Below are 21,117 nucleotides of genomic sequence, written 5' to 3'. Positions count from 1 at the left end.
AAACCAGGTAACTTATTAATGCCACAAATTTGTTAGTAGAAGTTCTGGGGATTGGAAAGTCTGAGATCAGGAATGTCAGCATGGTCTAGGTTCTGGTGAAGGGTCACTTATGTGCTGCATACAAGCAGCTACTTGCTGTGTCCCCAGCAGAAAGAGCTCTAGTTCTCTAGCTTATTATAAGTGACCTCATCCCATTGTAAAGACTTCATTGGCATGATTTAGTTATATAGTAGATTCATCTCAATAGAAATTTTTATTTCAAAATATGGGTTTTAGAGAATAAAATGTGTCAGTCACAGGATTAAATGAATAGGATGTATGTATGTATATATGTATGTATGTATGTATTATGTGTGTATTGAATACTTTTAGAATAAAGTAAATAAATAATTTTTTTATTTATTTTTTTTTCTATTTCCAATTTTATTTTGAATGCTCGTGCTTTTTCTTTGTATACTCGCAAATACTTTGGACTTCACTTTTTTTTTTTATTTTATTTTATTTTTTTATTAACTTGAGTATTTCTTATATACATTTCGAGTGTTATTCCCTTTCCCGGTTTCCGGGCAAACATCCCCCTCCCCCCTCCCCTTCCTTATGGGTGTTCCCCTCCCAACCCTCCCCCCATTGCCGCCCTCCCCCCACCAGTCTAGTTCACTGTGGGTTCAGTCTTAGCAGGACCCAGGGCTTCCCCTTCCACTGGTGCTCTTACTAGGATATTCATTGCTACCTATGAGGTCAGAGTCCAGGGTCAGTCCATGTATAGTCTTTAGTTACTGGCTTAGTCCCTGGAAGCTCTGGTTGCTTGGCATTGTTGTACCTATGGGGTCTCGAGCCCCTTCAAGCTCTTCCAGTTCTTTCTCTGATTCCTTCAACGGGGGACCTATTCTCAGTTCAGTGGTTTGCTGCTGGCATTCGCCTCTGTATTTGCTGTATTCTGGCTGTGTCTCTCAGGAGCGATCTACATCCGGCTCCTGTCGGTCTGCACTTCTTTGCTTCATCCATCTTGTCTTATTGGGTGGCTGTATATGTATGGGCCACATGTGGGGCAGGATCTGAATGAGTGTTCCTTCACTCTCTGTTTTAATCTTTGCCTCTCTCTTCCCTGCCAAGGGTATTCTTGTTCCCCTTTTAAAGAAGTGAAGCATTCACGTTTTGATCATCCGTCTTGAGTTTCATTTGTTCTAGGCATCTAGGGTAATTCAAGCATTTGGGCTAATAGCCACTTATCAATGAGTGCATACCATGTATGTCTTTCTGTGATTGGGTTAGCTCACTCAGGATGATGTTTTCCAGTTCCAACCATTTGCCTACGAATTTCATAAAGCCGTTGTTTTTGATAGCTGAGTAATATTCCATTGTGCAGATGTACCACATTTTCTCTATCCATTCCTCTGTTGAAGGGCATCTGGGTTCTTTCCAGCTTCTGGCTATTATAAATAAGGCTGCAATGAACATAGTGGAGCACGTGTCTTTTTTATATGTTGGGGTATCTTTTGGGTATATGCCCAAGAGAGGTATAGCTGGATCCTCAGGCAGTTCAATGTCCAAATTTCTGAGGATCCTCCAGACTGATTTCCAGAATGGTTGTACCAGTTTGCAACCCCACCAACAATGGAGGAGTGTTCCTCTTTCTCCGCATCCTCGCCAGCATCTGCTGTCCCCTGAGTTTTTGATCTTAGCCATTCTCATTGGTGTGAGGTGAAATCTCAGGGTTGTTTTGATTTGCATTTCCCTTATGACTAAAGATGTTGAACATTTCTTTAGGTGTTTCTCAGCCATTCGGCATTCCTCAGCTGTGAATTCTTTGTTTAGCTCTGAGCCCCATTTTTTAATGGGGTTATTTGTTTCCCTGCGGTCTAACTTCTTGAATTCTTTGTATATTTTGGATATAAGGCCTCTATCTGTTGTAGGATTGGTAAAGATCTTTTCCCAATCTGTTGGTTGCCGTTTTGTCCTAACCACAGTGTCCTTTGCCTTACAGAAGCTTTGCAGTTTTATGAGATCCCATTTGTCGATTCTTGATCTTAGAGCGTAAGCCATTGGTGTTTTGTTCAGGAAATTTTTTCCAGTGCCCATGTGTTCCAGATGCTTCCCTAGTTTTTCTTCTATTAGTTTGAGTGTGTCTGGTTTGATGTGGAGGTCCTTGATCCACTTGGACTTAAGCCTTGTACAGGGTGATAAGCATGGATCGATCTGCATTCTTCTACATGTTGACTTCCAGTTGAACCAGCACCATTTGCTGAAAATGCTTTTTTCAATTGGATGGTTTTGGCTCCTTTGTCAAAAATCAAGTGACCAGAGGTGTGTGCGTTCATTTCTGGGACTTCAATTCTATTCCATTGGTCTATCTGTCTGTCTCTGTACCAATACCATGCAGTTTTTATCACTATTGCTCTGTAATACTGCTTGAGTTCAGGGATAGTGATTCCCCCTGAAGTCCTTTTATTGTTGAGGATAGCTTTAGCTATCCTGGGTTTTTTGTTATTCCAGATGAATTTGCAAATTGTTCTGTCTAACTCTTTGAAGAATTGGATTGGTATTTTGATGGGGATTGCATTGAATCTGTAGATCGCTTTTGGTAAAATGGCCATTTTTACTATATTAATCCTGCCAGTCCATGAGCATGGGAGATCTTTCCATCTTCTGAGGTCTTCTTCAATTTCCTTCTTCAGTGTCTTGAAGTTCTTATTGTACAGATATTTTACTTGCTTGGTTAAAGTCACACCGAGGTACTTTATATTATTTGGGTCTATTATGAAGGGTGTCGTTTCCCTAATTTCTTTCTCGGCTTGTTTCTCTTTTGTATAGAGGAAGGCAACTGATTTATTTGAGTTAATTTTATACCCAGCCACTTTGCTGAAGTTGTTTATCAGCTTTAGTAGTTCTCTGGTGGAACTTTTGGGATCACTTAAATATACTATCATGTCATCTGCAAATAGTGATATTTTGACTTCTTCTTTTCCGATCTGTATCCCCTTGACCTCCTTTTGTTGTCTGATTGCTCTGGCTAGAACTTCAAGAACTATATTGAATAAGTAGGGAGAGAGTGGGCAGCCTTGTCTAGTCCCTGATTTTAGTGGGATTGCTTCAAGTTTCTCTCCATTTAGTTTAATGTTAGCAACTGGTTTGCTGTATATGGCTTTTACTATGTTCAGGTATGGGCCTTGAATTCCTATTCTTTCCAGGACTTTTATCATGAAGGGGTGATGAATTTTGTCAAATGCTTTCTCAGCGTCTAATGAAATGATCATGTGGTTCTGTTCTTTCAGTTTGTTTATATAATGGATCACGTTGATTGTTTTCGTATATTAAACCATCCCTGCATGCCTGGGATGAAGCCTACCTGGTCATGGTGGATGATTGTTTTGATGTGCTCTTGGATTCGGTTTGCCAGAATTTTGTTGAGTATTTTTGCGTCGATATTCATAAGGGAAATTGGTCTGAAGTTCTCTTTCTTTGTTGTGTCTTTGTGTGGTTTAGGTATAAGAGTAATTGTGGCTTCGTAGAAGGTATTCGCTAGTGATACATCTGTTTCAATTTTGTGGAATAGTTTGGATAATATTGGTATGAGGTCTTCTATGAAGGTTTGATAGAATTCTGCACTAAACCCGTCTGGACCTGGGCTCTTTTTGTTTGGGAGACCTTTAATGACTGCTTCTATTTCCTTAGGAGTTATGTGGTTGTTTAACTGGTTTATCTGTTCCCGATTTAACTTCGGTACCTGGTATCTGTCTAGGAAATTGTCCATTTCCTGAAGATTTTCAAGTTTTGTTGAATATAGGTTTTTATAGTAAGATCTGATGATTTTTTGAATTTCCTCTGAATCTGTTGTTATGTCTCCCTTTTCATTTCTGATTTTGTTAATTTGGACGCACTCTCTGTGTCCTCTCGTTAGTCTGGCTAAGGGTTTATCTATCTTGTTGATTTTCTCAAAGAACCAACTTTTGGTTCTGTTGATTCTTTCTATGGTCCTTTTCGTTTCTACTTGGTTGATTTCCGCTCTGAGTTTGATTATTTCCTGCCTTCTACTCCTCCTGGGTGTATTTGCTTCTTTTTGTTCTAGAGCTTTTAGGTGTGCTGTCAAGCTGCTGACATATGCTCTTTCCTGTTTCTTTCTGCAGGCACTCAGCGCTATGAGTTTTCCTCTTAGCACAGCTTTCATTGTGTCCCATAAGATTGGGTATGTTGTACCTTCATTTTCATTAAATTCTAAAAAGTTTTTAATTTTCTTCTTTATTTCTTCCTTGACCAGGTTATCATTGAGTAGAGCATTGTTCAATTTCCAAGTATATGTGGGCATTCTTCCTTGATTTTTATTGAAGACCACTTTTAGGCCGTGGTGGTCCGATAGCACGCATGGGATTATTTCTATCTTTCTGTACCTGTTGAGGCCCGTTTTTTGACCAATTATATGGTCATTTTTGGAGAAAGTACCATGAGGAGCTGAGAAGAAGGTATATCCTTTTGCTTTAGGATAGAATGTTCTATAAATATCCATTAAGTCCATTTGGCTCATGACTTCTCTTAGTCTGTCGACATCCCTGTTTAATTTCTGTTTCCATGATCTGTCCATTGATGAGAGTGGGGTGTTGAAATCTCCCACTATTATTGTGTGAGGTGCAATGTGTGTTTTGAGCTTTAGTAAGGTTTCTTTTACATATGTAGGTGCCCTTGTATTTGGGGCATAGATATTTAGGATTGAGAGTTCATCTTGGTGGATTTTTCCTTTGATGAATATGAAGTGTCCTTCCTTATCTTTTTTGATGACTTTTAGTTGAAAATTGATTTTATTTGATATTAGAATGGCTACTCCAGCTTGCTTCTTCTGACCATTTGCTTGGAAAATTGTTTTCCAGCCTTTCACTCTGAGGTAATATCTGCCTTTGTCTCTGAGGTGTGTTTCCTGTAGGCAGCAGAATGCAGGGTCCTCGTTGCGTATCCAGTTTGTTAATCTATGTCTTTTTATTGGGGAGTTGAGGCCATTGATGTTGAGAGATATTAAGGAATAGTGATTATTGCTTCCCGTTATATTCATATTTGGATGTGAGGTTATGTTTGTGTGCTTTCATTCTCTTTGTTTTGTTGCCAAGACGATTAGTTTCTTGCTTCTTCTAGGGTATAGCTTGCCTCCTTATGTTGGGCTTTACCATTTATTATCCTTTGTAGTGCTGGATTTGTAGAAAGATATTGTGTAAATTTTGTTTTGTCATGGAATATCTTGTTTTCTCCATCTATGTTAATTGAGAGTTTTGCAGGATACAGTAACCTGGGCTGGCATTTGTGTTCTCTTAGGGTCTGTATGACATCAGTCCAGGATCTTCTGGCCTTCATAGTTTCTGGCGATAAGTCTGGTGTGATTCTGATAGGTCTCCCTTTATATGTTACTTGACCTTTTTCCCTTACTGCTTTTAATATTCTTTCTTTATTTTGTGCGTTTGGTGTTTTGACTATTATGTGACGGGAGGTGTTTCTTTTCTGGTCCAATCTATTTGGAGTTCTGTAGGCTTCTTGTATGCCTATGGGTAACTCTTTTTTTAGGTTAGGGAAGTTTTCTTCTATGATTTTGTTGAAGATATTTACTGGTCCTTTGAGCTGGGAGTCTTCACTCTCTTCTATACCTATTATCCTTAGGTTTGATCTTCTCATTGAGTCCTGGATTTCCTGTATGTTTTGGACCAATAGCTTTTTCCACTTTACATTATCTTTGACAGTTGAGTCAATGATTTCTATGGAATCTTCTGCTCCTGAGATTCTCTCTTCCATCTCTTGTATTCTGTTGGTGAGGCTTGTATCTACAGCTCCTTGTCTCTTCTTTTGGTTTTCTATATCCAGGGTTGTTTCCATGTGTTCTTTCTTGATTGCTTCTATTTCCATTTTTAATTCCTTCAACTGTTTGATTGTGTTTTCCTGGAATTCTTTCAGGGATTTTTGCGATTCTTTCACGGATTTTTGCGATTCCTCTCTGTAGGCTTCTACTTGTTTATTGATGTTTTCCTGTGTTTCCCTAAGGGAGTTCTTCATGTCTTTCTTGAAGTCCTCCAGCATCATGATCAAATATGATTTTGAAACTAGATCTTGCTTTTCTGGTGTGTTTGGATATTCCATGTTTGTTTTGGTGGGAGAATTGGGCTCCGATGATGCCATGTAGTCTTGGTTTCTGTTGCTTGGGTTCCTGAGCTTGCCTCTCGCCATCAGATTATCTCTAGTGTTACTTTGTTCTGCTATTTCTGACAGTGGCTAGAATGTCCTATAAGCCTGTGTGTCAGGAGTGCTGTAGACCTGTTTTCCTCTCTTTCAGTCAGTTATGGGGACAGAGTGTTCTGCTTTCGGTCGTGTAGTTTTTCCTCTCTACAGGTCTTCAGCTGTTCCTGTGAGCCTGTGTCTTGAGTTCACCAGGCAGCTTTCTTGCAGCAGAAAAGTTGGTCTTACCTGTGGTCCCGAGGCTCAAGTTCGCTCGTGGGGTGCTGCCCACGGGCTCTCTGCAGCGGCAGCAACCAGGAAGATATGCGCCGCCCCTTCTGGGAGCTTCAGTGCACCAGGGTTCCAGATGGCATTTGATGTTTTCCTCTGGCGTCTGAGATGTGTATGCAGAGTGCAGTCTCTTCTGGTTTTCCAGGCGTGTCTGCCTCTCTGAAGGTTTAGCTCTCCCTCCCACGGGATTTGGGTGTAGAGAACTGTTTATCCGGTCTGTTTCCTTCAGGTTCTGGCGGTGTCTCAGGCAGGGGTCCTGCCGCTCCTGGGCCCTCCCCCACGGGAGCCCAGAGGCCTTATACAGTTTCCTCTTGGGCCAGGGATGTGGGCAGGGGTGGGCAGTGTTGGTGGTCTCTTCCGCTCTGCAGCCTTAGGAGTGCCCACCTGACCAGGCGGTGAGGTCTCTTTCCCACGGTGTCTGGGAGCAGAGAGCTACTGCGGGCCGGGATCCACGGGTGTGGGACTTCTGGTAAACACAGGACGTGCCCGGTCCTAGAGGAATTCTGCCTCTGTGTCCCGATTTCACCAGGCAGCTTTCTTGCAGCAGATAAGTTGGTTTTACCTGTGGTCCCGAGGCTCAAGTTTGCTCTCGGGGTGCTGCCCACTGGCTCTCTGCTGCGGCAGCAACCAGGAAGATCTGTGCCGCCCCTTCCAGGAGCTTCAGTGCACCAGGGTTCCAGATGGCCTTTGGTGTTTTCCTCTGGCGTCCGAGATGTGTATGCAGAGTGCAGTCTCTTATGGTTTCCCAGTCGTGTCTGCCTCTCTGAGGTTTTAGCTCTCCCTCCCATGGGATTTGGGTGCAGAGAACTGTTTATCCGGTCTGTTTCCTTCAGGTTCCAGCAGTGTCTCAGTCAGGGGTCCTGCCGCTCCTGGGCCCTCCCCCATAGGAGCCCAGAGGCCTTATACAGTTTCCTCTTGGGCCAGGGATGTGGGCAGGGGTGGGCAGTGTTGGTGGTCTCTTCCGCTCTGCAGCCTTAGGAGTGCCCACCTGACCAGGCGGTGAGGTCTCTTTCCCACGGTGTCTGGGAGCAGAGAGCTGCTTCGGGCCGGGATCCGTGGGTGTAAATAAATAATTTTACAACTGTTATCAGAACAAAAGTTTCGATGATATGAGACAATACACACGCCACTCCAGCCAGACCTCACTCAAAATCTAAAGCCTTAGCTAGAAGAACAGGACATTTACTACTAGGTGGTATCTGCTAGACATAACAGGGATGAAATCTTAACAATATGGTTGGCTAAACAAGACCTGCACAATGGCAACACTAGTCTACATGCCAATATGAATCAGGAAAACTTCACAAGGTTCCATCTCTAACTAAATGAACAACCACAGGTTATCAATGGCATTTATGAGAGGGAGAATCAGCTCTCTCCAGGGATGAGCTAGGGGATGGGGTTCAATCTCAAGTGCTCAGCCATAAGCACATGTATGTGCGAGCAACATTAAATGAACTCAGTAAGGTGTGTTTGTGTGTGTGTGTGTGTGTGTGTGTGTGTGTGTGTGTCTGTTGTGTTGTGTTTTGTAAAACATTAATAATGAATTTGATATGGAGTTGAGGGAACAAAGGGGGACTTAGAGGAGAAGTTGGAGGAGTGGAGATAATAGAAGATAATATATGAAATTCAAAAAACATATCTTCCACCCTTGCCAGGTTATAAAGAAGCTCTCCAAAACTTCAATGATCATGGCAGCGCCAGAGAAGACTGAGACTCTCATCCTTCCTTCGCAGCAGTGATCTCAGGCCACACTCCTACACTGTCTACACAACTGTGTATGGTCTTGGGCTCTTTTGTGGAAGCCAGAATGAAAGGGCATGGCTTTTTTTTTTTACCCACGGAAGCAAAAGAACTGTAGTATTGGGTTCCTATATCCAGAGGAGGAAGTTTGAGAATTTGTCTTTAAATTTAAATTTAAGAAGCTTTAAGACTTTTTAAAATTACCCGCAATTCTCTGTGTGGGTATGTGCATGTAGGCATGTAGGTGCCCAGACAGTCTAAGAGGCATCAAATGTCCTGGGGCTGGAGTTCCAGGTGGTTGTAAGCTGCCTTATGTAGGTGCTGGAAACCAAACTCATGCCCTCTACAAGAGCAGTTCACACTCTTAGCCACAGGGCCTTCTCTCCTGCTCCTTAAACTTTAATTTTTAAAGTGTCAGAACTATCCTAAAAGAATGGGTTTTAAAAGTTCTTTAAAAAGGAAAAGGAAATGACCAGAGAGAAGTCATCTTGGAAAATCAACAAAGAAATCACAAAAGGGAAAGTGTGGTTAAATATCAGAGACTTTTCCTATTCCTTTCAATTTTGAGTATATGTAATATGTGGATATATGAATATATGAATGGATTATAGGATATGGTTCATTTAGTACAAAAATGGTTATCTCAACTTCCAAAGGCCAAGAACCCACAGCTGTTCTATCCAAGAGGCTGATGTGTCAGCAGTACGAATCTGGCAGAAATACTGGCGGGTTCCTGAAGAGCTGGTGATGTTAACTCTATGTTAGAATTCCAAAGAAGCAGGTTCTAATACCAATGCAGGCTGGCTCGGCAACAGGATGGATGAACTTGCCAGTGAGAGTGAGGGCAAGCAGGCAAAATGCAAAAGCTTCTTTCTTCCATATCCTTTTTATAAACTGCACCAGAAGGTGTGTGGTCCAGATGTAGAATAGGTAGGTCTTCCTGCTTCAAAAACTCTAATTAAGAAAACGCATCAGAAGTTCAGATTTTAGTGGATTCCAGATGTAGCCAAGTTGACAACCAAAAGTAGCCATTGAGGGTTAATAATACTTAAGATCACTGTAAAAATTGAATGAAATATGTTATTTATAACATTTAGCATGTTTTTTTATCTAGCACATTATAAAGACACAAGTAAATGATGATTGCAATTTCAAGCAGATTTTTAAAATCTTTGCAAATGGTAAACAATTCTTCAGTATAAAAGCTTATTCTTCTGCTTATAATTGTGCCACTTATTAAAATATGGGCATTTGTCTTTAAATACTCTCTTCTAGATTTAGCTTCAAAACATAAGGTTGAAACTTGGCCAAACATATTCTGATCTTGTTGACAGTTCTCTGCTACTTACTCATTCCCAGTCTTGTAGCAAAAATTTTAATAATGCTTTTGAATTTACTTAATACTGAATAGCATTCTTCAGTAGCTTTCAATTTTATAGTGTTTATTTTCATAAATTATATCTTTCAAATTATTTTTTCTCCTTTATACAAAATTAAGTTATTGGAATGAAGTTTTTTGCAATATCCCATTATATTTTCTAATATAGAGAGTTCATATAGTGATTACCTGCTCTTTTATTCACGAGGTTGACATTTTTCACTTTATTTACTTGGTAAATCACACTATGGGATTTGCCCATTCATATTTTTACTTTCTGAATTGATATATTCTTAATTATTTTAGTATTTCTTCTAAATACATATATGTGACTGCTTGATTTATATATTATATATATGTGCATATATATGATATATACAATTTTCCATAAGTAGTGCTTTAACAGTTTTCCATAAGTTTTAATGCAAATGTCTTTTTAAATGTAATTATTGTTTGGAAAGTAACAGCATACAGTTTTGCTAAATTTTAACAAATGTCATTAGCATCATCAAAATCATTATATAAACTATGTTAATTGTGGGGGTACATACATGTGATGACAGCACTCAGGAAGATGATGCAGGAGGATCAAATATTTAAGTCTAGACTAGGCTACTTAGCAAGACTATGTATCAAGAAAATTTCATAGACTATTATAGTTACAATGGAGTTTCTCCCAACTCCTTTTACAATTATTACCTACTTCCAGATAGATGAAAGCTAAATCCTGAATCATACTCAGTTATGTAAAAAGTCATACTTTTCTTATGCATGATACATTTTTGAGACAGCATCTCAGACATGCACTACCATATCTGGCTGAATTATACTTTTGATAGATATTTAAACTGTTATGCAAGTTCAGTTATTCTGAACAATGCTTTAGTGGCTGTTCTTGGGATGTCTTGAGGCTATATTCTTTCATGTAATAATTATCTAGAATTGAATTGGTAAGTTATATATTAGGTATTTGCCATGGTCAATTTTATGTGCACAAGATTACATGTTGACCATATATTTGTTTAAACATTGCTTCTAGTTGTTTCTCTTAGGACATCTATAAATTAGACTAACATTTAATCAATAGTTTGAGTAGAAGTGAGCCCAAGACCATCTAATAAGGACCTTTTGAAGGAAAAGCTAAAGGAAAGGTGAATTCTCTCTCTCTCTCTCTCTCTCTCTCTCTCTCTCTCCTATTGATGTAAGACATCTGTCATCTCCTACTCTGTATGGGAGCTTTTGAATCTCATGTCTTTAATGCACTGAAATTGTTATCAGCAGACCACTTTCTTATGCCCATTTCTATCAGCCTCCAGTCTGAGATGGAATTATATACTATACGATATGCAGATGACATAACATAGGACTTCTGGACCTCCTATAACACATGAGTTAGTTCTCATAAGAAATCATCTTCTTACTTACTTACACAAATGTCCTATGGAGAACGTTAACATAAATTTCTAGAGTTGGAAGAAAGTAAGGGAAAAAGGAAAAGCAATTTCATTCATATTTCATTTTCAGCAATGTGTGAAATACAGTTTCTCTACAATCTCTGAAACATTTGGTATTACTAAAGTAATACCCATTTGATATGTGTATAATCATATAATTGTGTTTTTACCTCAAGATGTAATATTGTGGAACATCTTTCTGGGCCACTTACATTTCCTACACGCAACCAATTTGCCAGTGTGGTTTCTGATTGCAGTTCTTCTTGGAAACAGAATCTTACTGTACAATTGAGACCAGTCATGAACTCATCAAGTTCTTGAGCCAAACACCTTGTGTTCATGATATATTTTGAATATAATGCTTACTGAATTTGTGTTAATAGTATTTTGTTACAGTGTGTGTGTGTGTGTGTGTGTGTGTGTGTGTGTGTGTGTGCTGTTCATGACAGATGTTGGTTTGATGTTTGCTCTTGTAATGCTTTCACTACATGAAGACTTGATGCGTAAATTGTGAGACCAAACACAAATGAAATGTGGTTTCTGTAGTGAAAGCAAAAACAAACAAACAAACAAACAAACAAATTATTGGGTTGGAGGATTGGAGAGATGGCTCATTGACTGCTCTTCCAGATGTCCTGAGTTCAATTCCCAGCAACCACATGGTGGCTCACAACCAATTGTAATGCCCTTTTCTGGTATGTCTGAAGACAGCTACAGTGTACTTGTATACATTAAATAAATAAATCTTAAAAAAGAAACAAAAATATCAATAATATCTCTTAAAATAGTGTATTACACATAAAATATATTAATAATAGAGATATTAAAATTTCATGAAAGGCAATATAAACGTGAACGTAAAAAAGGTTGTACATGTTTATATAACATCTTCTCACTGTGATACATTGCTTATCATGCTTATATCTAGTGAGTGTCTTCCTATGTAATGGCAATGTAGCTTCAAACTCAATCTTTCTGTTTCAACCTCTTAACTGGAAGAAATACAGGTGATCTCACCACTAAGCCTGCTTCTTTCTTTTCAGTTTAAAGCTTTTAAACTCACTTTTCTGAAAAATCATTTATTGGAGTCTGAGAATGTGTTCTCTTTGCAACCACATTTTCTTTCTTGATCATTAAAACATTTGTATTAATTCTCTTGATCTTCTCTTATTGAAAATAGATTATTTTCTCAGGCAGTATATACACTGATTACAATTTTCCCTCCCTCTATTATCCCATCTCCCCTCCCCTCCAGATCCATTCCTTTTCTGCCTCACATTAGAACAGGTATCTAAGAGATAACAACCAAATGTCAAACTAAAATATAATAAGATATAGCCAAAAGCACCTCATCGAAGTTGGCTAAAGGCAAACCAAGTGAAGGAAAGGAGCCCAAGAGCAGGCTTGAAGTTCTTATTGTACAGATCTTTTACTTGCTTTGTTAAAGTCACACCGAGGTACTTTATATTATTTGGGTCTATTATGAAGGATGTCGTTTCCCTAATTTCTTTCTCGGCTTGTTTCTCTTTTGTATAGAGGAAGGCAACTGATTTATTTGAGTTAATTTTATACCCAGCCACTTTGCTGAAGTTGTTTATCAGCTTTAGTAGTTCTCTGGTGGAACTTTTGGGATCACTTAAATATACTATCATATCATCTGCAAATAGTGATATTTTGACTTCTTCTTTTCCGATCTGTATCCCCTTGACCTCCTTTTGTTGTCTGATTGCTCTGGCTAGAACTTCAAGAACTATATTGAATAAGTAGGGAGAGAGTGGGCAGCCTTGTCTAGTCCCTGATTTTAGTGGGATTGCTTCAAGTTTCTCTCCATTTAGTTTAATGTTAGCAACTGGTTTGCTGTATATGGCTTTTACTATGTTCAGGTATGGGCCTTGATTTCCTATTCTTTCCAGGACTTTTATCATGAAGGGGTGTTGAATTTTGTCAAATGCTTTCTCAGCGTCTAATGAAATGATCATGTGGTTCTGTCCTTTCAGTTTTAAACCCATGATTCTTAAAAAAACTGTTTGCATTTGGCTATTGTTAGTCTCTGTGCTTGTACATGTGTGTGTACTTGTAACTATACATATGTATGTAGATGTGTGTAAACATGTGGAGGTCAGAGAACAACATCAGGTGCCATCCATCAGGAGACATCCACCTTGTTTGTTGACAGAGGGTCTATAAATGGTCTAGAGTTCACCATGTAAAGTAGGGTGGCTAACTAACTAGAGAGGCCAAGAGACCTACCTCTTTAACATCTGGATAGCGCAAGCATGTGTCACTACATCCAGCTTTTCCCATGGATTCTGGGGATCAAATTCTATTCTACATGCTTGTATGACAAGCTCTTTGTAGATGGTACTGTCTCCCCAACCCCAAGACAATTTTTAAGGTAGAGATATATATCCAAGAGGGTCTCTAACTCATGTAATTTGCCTGGCCCAAGTACTGGAATTACAGTTGTGAGTCGCCATGCCCATCACAGAAAAAATTCAGTAAAGACCTAGTGCTTCAAATGAATTAGTTTCTTTTTAAGTATATATATATATATATATATATATATATATATATATATATATATATATATATATATATATATATATATATATATATTTTAAGTATATATATATATATATATACTTAAAAAGTATGTATTATATATAATATTCTAGGTAACATTTTAAAATAGTTCCTAAAATATCAATATATATGAACATGGTGAGATATATTTATTATATGGCACAAATGATCTTCAAATCAGAAACTTATACAGAAGCTAATAAAATCCTATCGACACCTTTGGAGGCAGCCATTTTCTCAAGAGAGTAAGAGAATTGGAAGGTAAAAGGATTTGAAAAATGTGGGAGGGAATTTAACATAAGGAATCCTGCTGCTGGCTATAATTCTTTGCAAAGGCTTCTATTCTCTAAAGTTGATTTGTCCCCATTTAGATGGAATTCACTAAGACTTATCCACACTCAAGGGGATAGAGGTGCTGATAACTAAATTCTATCTCCTAGCGGAGTGAGACTGTACAAATAAAATTATATAGAGCTGTTTTATAAAGATGAATTGCCTCATTCCCTGTTCATTTATTTAAACACTTATTTATACAATTAAAGATCCAAATATATTCACTTCATATTTTAATTATAACTTAGCCCTTAGAATTTTCCATGTCTGTCCAATTGGAAGTTTTTTGTTATTGGTCATTTGGTCCTTTGATATGAGCTGTTTTGTTAAACTTCTTTCCTTTCTGGTGCTACAAAATAATCCACATTCCTTATACTTTCCCTGAACCATTTTTCAAATGTTATTATCCTATTCATGTTATTGATATATGGGCGATCTGTTTATTTATTTTCAACTTTGTCATATAAATTTATTTTACAATTAGTATGTGCATCACCCAAGATAAACCAAAGAAGGAGAAAAATAGGGTGCATGGGGGCATTTGCATAGACATTTGTTCCAAGGCATGGCCTATGCAGCTGTGGGGGCTAGATAAGCGATCCTAGAACATTAAGTCAATAAGTCATAAGGCAAAGAGCAATGACAGGCAGGTAGGGGCTGATGCAGATGTTTAGAAGCATAGCTTCTTTCTTGGAAGATTTCAAGCTTGACTTGCATTCCTAAATGATTTTAGTCAGGCCCATTGCGTTTATCCATGGTAATCTCCCTTATGTGAAATCAGTGGGTTAGAAGATTAATTTGCATGTGAAAGACTTTTTTTTAGTAACAACCTCTAGATTAGTGTTTGAAAGAATAGTGGGACTGCAACTTCACCAGAATAACACATCATAATCATGCTGTGATGTACTTACTGTGTCCATTTACTGGCAACTTCTCTTTGCATTTAAGCTGGTTTTTCATTTTGTACCAGTGGATATCTTGGTGTCAGTGCCTTTCGAATGTTCCAGACTTCTCTTCCCTGCTTATCTTCTATTACCTGAAGATTAAGACTCAGTGTTTGTTATCCTTTGTATCCATGTGTTAACTATGCAATAATAAAATCATATTATTTAAAGTTGCAAAGTAAAGAAATGTTTTTTTAAGAAATAGGGCATGTAAATTGTCTGTAAACCCAATACTTAGAAGCTGAGGCTAGAGAATAGAAGATCATAATTTCAATGCTAGCCTTAGATACGTAGCAAAACTATGACTCAACAAACACTATATTTTAATTTTAATTCATATGCTTTACCTGATTAAATTATATAAATATTATGCAAATTATGTTCAGTCATCCACATTTGTTCCTGGTGGGCTTGGAGGACAAAAGAGGCCATTTGGATACCCCTGGAACTGCAGTTACACACAGTGATGAGTCATATGGATTCTGGAAAATCAACCTGGGTCATCTGAAAGACTTCAAACTTCTCTTAACCAATGGACCTCTCAAGGCTCAGGGATCTATGCAGAAGAGGAGGCAGAAATATTTGTAAAAGCCAGAGTTAAGGACAACTCCAAGGAAACAGTATCTTCCCAGACACAACAGAAGTAACACATAAAATCACAGAGACTAACCACATATTTAGGACCTGCACAGGTTCAAACCAGACAGAATCCCAGTCCTGAGAAGAAGTGGATACAAATGGCCCACCCCTATCCATGAGGATCTCTGTATAAGAGCTAAAAAGAACAAGAAATTGAGGGAAGATCTGGGAAGAGTTGGAGGAAAGAAATGAATATGACCAAAACATATATGAAGAATTGAAAAGAAATGAAGTCGATGCTGTCTAAAAATGATAAATGAAAGGATATAGAGTCTAACTGGTTTTTTGATTCAAGAATGAACTTTATTTTGGTGCAACAAAAGTGAGGTATTTGGGGTAATGCTGATGGTGATGACCCTATTAGTGCTTATGTGCTTTTGAAAATTATTATTCTGTTTTTGTTCTTTCTGCAGCTTAAAGCTCTCTATAGTACACCCGTCTTCCTTTTCAGCAAGTCTCAGTTTCCCAGAAGTAGGAGTTTCATGAAGCTTCCTCCTGTGCTCCCAAGAGCATTGTAATTAAATTCTCATTTTGAGATAAATGTACTTTCATATGCATGTCTAATGAGTAATAATTAAACATCCTGTATACCCTTTCCCCAGCTTCCCCCTCTGGTATTGTGTTAAATAAGTATTTAAAGCAGAATAATTATGATAGGTACATGGACAGTCAAGGTATACAACATTCACATCACCATCATGATTGGCCATGATGTACTTCTATATTCATCTTTATTTCTCTCCCCCTACTTCCTCTTTAATTTTTCTCAATCCTTAATGCATACATACATACATACATACATGTGTTTATATATGTGAATGTCTATTAAGTAAATGGAATTATGTAGCATGTGATCTTGAGACTGGTTTAACATAATTCTTTGGAACTCTTTGTGTACGTCACTGTGTATATCAGCAATTTGCTCTGTATAATTTTATTGTTTTATTGTATTACAATAACTTAAAAATTCACTTATTAGCTGATTTGTGAGTTGTTTCCAAGTTTTAGCCATCACAGATATAGGTTTTATGAATATTTATGTGGTTGTTCTGTGTGGAAGTAAGTTTCTTTTTGGATATATTCAGGAGTGTGATTCCTGGTTATATGACAAATGTTTAATTTATTTTTTTACATATCAAGTGCTTTATTTATTTGGAAAAATACATCCAATTGGACATCATTAAGAACATGCCTATGTTTAAAATAACATGATTTTTATATAATAGTAATATTTTTATTTTTTGAAATTATTATATAATTACCTCATTCTCTCCTTTCATTTTGTTTCCTTTTTCCATCCTCCCTTTCATTCATCCCCCTTGCTGTCTTTCAAATTCGTTTTCTCTTCTCCTTTAATGATGCTACATACACATATACACATACACACACATACACACAAATATATATATATATATATATATATATATAGAGAGAGAGAGAGAGAGAGAGAGAGAGAGAGAGAGAGAGAGAGCGCTTGCTCAGTCCATGTAATGTTAGCTGGTAACATTACAATACTTGGTAGTATTAGATAACCAAATTCGGGCCCTTTTGTGATATTTTTACATGGAAGCATATACTGCTCTCTTCTCTTTTGGACACGAAAGAGAAGTGACTTTCCTAGAGAATATGTGAGTTTGTATTAGTAATGTATGAAAGATTCAGATTCCAAGTATTCACAACATCATGACACTTTATCTATTTCACTCAGTTTTGATAAGAGAGTCTGAAAGAGTTACCCCTCATGTATCTGTGACCAAATACCTGACAAGAAGCACCTTAGCAGAAGAAGAACATTTCTTCTTACAGTTAAAGGTGATACAATCCATCTTGTCAAGGATTCCGGTAGGAGCCAGGAGTGGTAGACAATATTAAGGAAACTGCGTCTTCAAGATACAAGGCTGATATTCACATGAACTCACAAAGACTATGACAACATGAACAAGACCTGTGCAGACCTGAGCCAGGCAATGGGAGGACATCCCACTCCTAGCCAAGAAGGTATTTGCAATTGAAATCTATAAGAGATGAAAAATCAATTTCATTGAAGTGACACTGGGTATATCAACAACTATTCAACTATTCAGAGTATGCCCTACGCAAACACAAATCAGACTCCATTGTTTTTGTTTTTGTTTTTTTTTTACTTGTTTGTGCTTCTTTTTCTTCTTGTTGTGATTTGGTTTGTTTAAAGATCACACAAGAGCATGAAGTTAGATGGGTACAGAAGTGGGGAGGACCTATGAGGACTTCAGGGCAGGGAATAATACCATATTGTACAAAGTTTTTAAAAATAAATATAAACATTAAAAATTGGCCCAATTAAGATAAATCACCATAGCAAATCTCATCATGGAAGTAGGACAGCTGGAACTTTAATATGTTGTTGTTCTGAGTGTAAGTTACTTCATCTACTTTGGAAAATTATTTGGTAAAATGCTCTAAATAAGCCTGTGCCATGATGTAGTGATTCCACGTCTGAGATTTTTTCCAAAAAAAAATGAATGCATGTACATTTCTTTCATTCAAATAAATAACCACCCACCTATGTTCATGCATGCAACTCGAATAAAGTGTGGTGGTACACACACACACACACACACACACACACACACACACACAGAGAGAGAGGGGGGGAGGGAGAATTAAGGGGGACTTGTGAACGAGGAGGACTCTAATAAGAGGAGAAGATATAATATATAATAATGAACTAACATCTGCATGAACTTGTGAAAGAATAAATAACTTTTTAAGGAATGAATGTATATGTCTTAGTTGGGGTTTTATTGCTCTGAAGACATACCATAACCAAGGCAACTTTATTATTTTTATTAATCATTCCATTTATTTACATCTCAAATGATATCCTCCTTCCCTCCACAACCCCCCATCCAATATCTGCACTCTCCCCACACCCCTTTGCCTCTATGAGGGTGCTTCCCCACCATTCCACCTTTTCCTGCCCACAGCTCCAGCATCTCTGTACACTGGGGCATCAAATGTCCACAGGACCAAGGGCCTCCCCTCCCATTGATGTCAGACAAGGCCATCCTCTGCTACATATGTATATGGAGCCATGGATTCATCCCTGTACACTTCTTAGTTGGTGGTCTAGTTCCTGAGAACACAGGGTGGTCGAGCTAGTAAGGCAACTTTTATAAGGGACAACATTTAATTGGGGCTGGCTTACAGGTTCAGAGATTCAGTCCATTATCATCATGGCAAGAAGCGTGGCAGTATCCAGGTAGGTATGGTGCTGGAACAGAAGGCAGTCAGGAAAAGACTCTCTTCCTTGCTGGGCAGAGTTTGAGCTCTAGGAACCCTGAAAGCCTGCCTACACAGTGACACATGTCCTCTAACAAGGGCACACCTACTCCAAAAAGGCCATACCTCCTAACACTGCCACTTCCCTGGGCCAAGCATATCCAAACCACACACACTGTATATAAAAAGTATGTATACAAAAAGTATTTCAGTTGTTTTACTCCTAAGAGTCTCAAAAGGAAAACAAAAAAATTCCATTGACATATTAACAATAGACAGGACAAGTATTATAGTCACATGGTAGACTGTTACACAGAAATTTTAGAACATGCCCCCAAATGGAGAATACTATGAAAAACTATTTAATGAATATCATTTAGATAAAATGGAAATGTTCTTCAAGAAACATTGCTCACTAATAATGGTATTAGAAGAAATGAGAAATATGTTTAGTCTTTTCTATTAAGTAATTTTGTTATTAAAATGGTTTCCACAAGAAAAATTTCAGTTTCAGATGGTTTTGTACGTGAATTTAATTTTATGTTGACCTCTATGGCTACTCATATGATTAAAAAATAATTTTAACACTTATTCTCTCCAAAGACAGAGGGAAATGTTTCCCAATTAACATTATAAAGTCAGTGTGTTATCCTAATATTCGCAAGTGTTATTATGCTGTGACCAGTGATTTTCAACCTTTCTTCTGTTGTAACTCTTTAATACAGTTCCTTATGCTGTGGTGACCCCCAACCATAAATTATTGCCATTGCTACTTCATAACTGTAATTTGCTGCTGTTATTAATCACAAAGTTAATATCTGATATGTAGGATCTCTGATATGTGATCCACAGTAAAGGGTGTTTTTATATAGGAGAATGGGATGTTTCAGAGGAGCATGAACTAAATAGGAACCTATTTCAAAAACCCAGCAACAACAAAAACATAATGTAAGAAAAGAGAATAATAGATCATTATTCCACTCCTTTTTTTTTTTGGATATTATCTTTACTTACATTTCAAATGTTATCCCTTTTCCTGATTTCCCAACTGGAGTCCCCCTATCCCTTCTCCCTGCCCCTGCCTCTCTGAGAGTGTTCCCCCACCCAACCACCCACTCTTTCCCATCTCCCTGCCATGGCATTCTGCTACACGAGGCATTGAGCCTTTATAGGGCCAAGGGTCTCTCCTCTCATTGATGCCCAATAAGGTCATCCTCTGCTACATATGTAGGTGGAGCCATGGGTCCCTCCATGTGTACTCATTGGTTCGTGGTTTAGTCTCTGGGAGCTCTGGGAGTTCTGGGAGGTCTGGGTTGGGTGGTATTGTTGTTCTTCCTATGGGGTTGCAAACCCCTTCAGCTCTTTCTGTCCTTTCTCTAACTCCTCCATTGGGGACCCTGTTCTCAATTCAATGGTTGGCTGTGAGCACCTGCCTCTGTATTTGTCAGGCTCTGGCAGAACCTCTCAGGAGACAGCTATATCAGGCTCCTGTCAGCATGCACTTCTTGGCATCCGCAATATTGACTGGGTTTGGTGACAGTATATGGGATACATCCCTGGGTGGAGCCATCTCTGGATGACCTTTCCCTCAGTCTCTGCTCCACAATTTGTCAACGAATTTCCTCCTGTGAAAATTTTGTTCCACTTTCTAAGAAGAACTAAAGCATTGGCATTTTGGCCATCCTTCTTTTTGAGCTTCATGTGGTCTGTGGATTGCATCTTCCGCAATTCGAGCTTTTGGGCTAATAGCCACTTATCAATGAGTGCATACCAAGTATGTTTTTCTGTGATTGGGTTACCTCACTCAGGATGACATTTTCCAGTTCTATCCATTTGCCTATGGATTTCATAAAGTCATTGATTTGATAGCTGAGTAGTATTCCATTGTGTAGATGTACCACATTTTCTGTATCCATTCCTCTGTTGAAGGGCATCTGGGTTCTTTCCAGCTTCTGGCTATTATAAATAAGGCTGCTATGAACATAGTGGAGCACGTGTCTTTTTTATATGTTGGGGCATCTTTTGGGTATATGCCCAAGAGAGGTATAGCTGGATCCTCAGGTAGTTCAATGTCCAATTTTCTGAGGAACCTCCAGATTGATTTCCAGAATGGTTGTACCAGTCTGCAATCCCACCAACAATGGAGGAGTGTTCCTCTTTCTCCACATCCTCGCCAGCATCTGCTGTCACCTGAGTTTTTGATCTTAGCCATTTTCACTGGTGTGAGGTGAAATCTCAGGGTTGTTTTGATTTGCATTTCCCTTATGACTAAAGATGTTGAACATTTCTTTAGGTGCTTCTCAGGCAT

Source organism: Rattus norvegicus, chromosome X (genome assembly GCF_036323735.1).
Source record: "Rattus norvegicus strain BN/NHsdMcwi chromosome X, GRCr8, whole genome shotgun sequence".
Lineage (NCBI taxonomy): Eukaryota > Metazoa > Chordata > Mammalia > Rodentia > Muridae > Rattus > Rattus norvegicus.
This window is presented reverse-complemented; position numbering follows the sequence as displayed.